Below are 3,954 nucleotides of genomic sequence, written 5' to 3'. Positions count from 1 at the left end.
CCGCGTACGGCCGAATATTTTCTAAGTCCCAACGTACCGATCAAGAGTAAAGTACCATTTTCCTACATTAGATTTCGTTCTAAATGCTTAATCCCTATGTAAAAACGTTAGTTAAGCAAGAATATCGTATTTTTAAAAAAATCTAATGATAGGATTTTCCAGAAAATTGAAAAAACCGAAAAATGTCAAGAGTAAAGTGCCATTTTCTGACATTAGATTTCGTTCTAAATGCTTAATCCCTATGTAGAAACGTTAGTTAAGCAAGAATATCGTATTTTTAAAAAAATCTAATGATAGGATTTTTCAGAAAATTGAAAAAACCGTAAAATGTCAAGAGTAAAGTGCCCTTATTTTAAACAATGTATCGTTCTAAATGCTTAATCCCTATGTAAAAAAGTTATTTTAGCAGGAATATGTTATTGAAAAAAATTAGAAAAATTTATTTTAGCCGTAAATCGAAAATAATGGGGACACCGGAGCTGTTCGAAGCGCCGAGCGCGCCGCGTACGCCCGAATATTTTCAAAGTCCCAACGTACCGATCAAGAGTAAAGTACCATTTTCCTACATTAGATTTCGTTCTAAATGCTTAATCCCTATGTAAAAACGTTAGTTAAGCAAGAATATCGTATTTTTAAAAAAATCTAATGATAGGATTTTCCAGAAAATTGAAAAAACCGAAAAATGTCAAGAGTAAAGTGCCATTTTCTGACATTAGATTTCGTTCTAAATGCTTAATCCCTATGTAGAAACGTTAGTTAAGCAAGAATATCGTATTTTTAAAAAAATCTAATGATAGGATTTTTCAGAAAATTGAAAAAACCGTAAAATGTCAAGAGTAAAGTGCCCTTATTTTAAACAATGTATCGTTCTAAATGCTTAATCCCTATGTAAAAAAGTTATTTAAGCAGGAATATGTTATTGAAAAAAATTAGAAAAATTTATTTTAGCCGTAAATCGAAAATAATGGATCGAGCGAATCGGTCGATTGCGCCGAGACGCGCTATGATGCAACAGACGAGCGATTGGAACGCCCGAATATTTTCAAAGTCCCAACGTACCGATCAAGAGTAAAGTACCATTTTCCTACATTAGATTTCGTTCTAAATGCTTAATCCCTATGTAAAAACGTTAGTTAAGCAAGAATATCGTATTTTTAAAAAAATCTAATGATAGGATTTTCCAGAAAATTGAAAAAACCGAAAAATGTCAAGAGTAAAGTGCCATTTTCTGACATTAGATTTCGTTCTAAATGCTTAATCCCTATGTAGAAACGTTAGTTAAGCAAGAATATCGTATTTTTAAAAAAATCTAATGATAGGATTTTTCAGAAAATTGAAAAAACCGTAAAATGTCAAGAGTAAAGTGCCCTTATTTTAAACAATGTATCGTTCTAAATGCTTAATCCCTATGTAAAAAAGTTATTTAAGCAGGAATATGTTATTGAAAAAAATTAGAAAAATTTATTTTAGCCGTAAATCGAAAATAATGGATCGAGCGAATCGGTCGATTGCGCCGAGACGCGCTATGATGCAACAGACGAGCGATTGGAACGCCCGAATATTTTCAAAGTCCCAACGTACCGATCAAGAGTAAAGTACCATTTTCCTACATTAGATTTCGTTCTAAATGCTTAATCCCTATGTAAAAACGTTAGTTAAGCAAGAATATCGTATTTTTAAAAAAATCTAATGATAGGATTTTCCAGAAAATTGAAAAAACCGAAAAATGTCAAGAGTAAAGTGCCATTTTCTGACATTAGATTTCGTTCTAAATGCTTAATCCCTATGTAGAAACGTTAGTTAAGCAAGAATATCGTATTTTTAAAAAAATCTAATGATAGGATTTTTCAGAAAATTGAAAAAACCGTAAAATGTCAAGAGTAAAGTGCCCTTATTTTAAACAATGTATCGTTCTAAATGCTTAATCCCTATGTAAAAAAGTTATTTTAGCAGGAATATGTTATTGAAAAAAATTAGAAAAATTTATTTTAGCCGTAAATCGAAAATAATGGATCGAGCGAATCGGTCGATTGCGCCGAGACGCGCTATGATGCAACAGACGAGCGATTGGAACGCCCGAATATTTTCAAAGTCCCAACGTACCGATCAAGAGTAAAGTACCATTTTCCTACATTAGATTTCGTTCTAAATGCTTAATCCCTATGTAAAAACGTTAGTTAAGCAAGAATATCGTATTTTTAAAAAAATCTAATGATAGGATTTCCCAGAAAATTGAAAAAACCGAAAAATGTCAAGAGTAAAGTGCCATTTTCTGACATTAGATTTCGTTCTAAATGCTTAATCCCTATGTAGAAACGTTAGTTAAGCAAGAATATCGTATTTTTAAAAAAATCTAATGATAGGATTTTTCAGAAAATTGAAAAAACCGTAAAATGTCAAGAGTAAAGTGCCCTTATTTTAAACAATGTATCGTTCTAAATGCTTAATCCCTATGTAAAAAAGTTATTTAAGCAGGAATATGTTATTGAAAAAAATTAGAAAAATTTATTTTAGCCGTAAATCGAAAATAATGGATCGAGCGAATCGGTCGATTGCGCCGAGACGCGCTATGATGCAACAGACGAGCGATTGGAACGCCCGAATATTTTCAAAGTCCCAACGTACCGATCAAGAGTAAAGTACCATTTTCCTACATTAGATTTCGTTCTAAATGCTTAATCCCTATGTAAAAACGTTAGTTAAGCAAGAATATCGTATTTTTAAAAAAATCTAATGATAGGATTTTCCAGAAAATTGAAAAAACCGAAAAATGTCAAGAGTAAAGTGCCATTTTCTGACATTAGATTTCGTTCTAAATGCTTAATCCCTATGTAGAAACGTTAGTTAAGCAAGAATATCGTATTTTTAAAAAAATCTAATGATAGGATTTTTCAGAAAATTGAAAAAACCGTAAAATGTCAAGAGTAAAGTGCCCTTATTTTAAACAATGTATCGTTCTAAATGCTTAATCCCTATGTAAAAAAGTTATTTTAGCAGGAATATGTTATTGAAAAAAATTAGAAAAATTTATTTTAGCCGTAAATCGAAAATAATGGATCGAGCGAATCGGTCGATTGCGCCGAGACGCGCTATGATGCAACAGACGAGCGATTGGAACGCCCGAATATTTTCAAAGTCCCAACGTACCGATCAAGAGTAAAGTACCATTTTCCTACATTAGATTTCGTTCTAAATGCTTAATCCCTATGTAAAAACGTTAGTTAAGCAAGAATATCGTATTTTTAAAAAAATCTAATGATAGGATTTCCCAGAAAATTGAAAAAACCGAAAAATGTCAAGAGTAAAGTGCCATTTTCTGACATTAGATTTCGTTCTAAATGCTTAATCCCTATGTAGAAACGTTAGTTAAGCAAGAATATCGTATTTTTAAAAAAATCTAATGATAGGATTTTTCAGAAAATTGAAAAAACCGTAAAATGTCAAGAGTAAAGTGCCCTTATTTTAAACAATGTATCGTTCTAAATGCTTAATCCCTATGTAAAAAAGTTATTTAAGCAGGAATATGTTATTGAAAAAAATTAGAAAAATTTATTTTAGCCGTAAATCGAAAATAATGGATCGAGCGAATCGGTCGATTGCGCCGAGACGCGCTATGATGCAACAGACGAGCGATTGGAACCCCCGAATATTTTCAAAGTCCCAACGTACCGATCAAGAGTAAAGTACCATTTTCCTACATTAGATTTCGTTCTAAATGCTTAATCCCTATGTAGAAACGTTAGTTAAGCAAGAATATCGTATTTTTAAAAAAATCTAATGATAGGATTTTTCAGAAAATTGAAAAAACCGTAAAATGTCAAGAGTAAAGTGCCCTTATTTTACACAATGTATCGTTCTAAATGCTTAATCCCTATGTAAAAAAGTTATTTTAGCAGGAATATGTTATTGAAAAAAATTAGAAAAATTTATTTTAGCCGTAAATCGAAAATAATG

The sequence above is a fragment of the Megalopta genalis genome, unplaced genomic scaffold (assembly GCF_051020955.1).
Source record: "Megalopta genalis isolate 19385.01 unplaced genomic scaffold, iyMegGena1_principal scaffold0197, whole genome shotgun sequence".
Taxonomy (NCBI): Eukaryota; Metazoa; Arthropoda; class Insecta; order Hymenoptera; family Halictidae; genus Megalopta; species Megalopta genalis.
The sequence above is the reverse complement of the archived record's forward strand: the minus strand, read 5'-3'. Positions refer to the sequence as shown.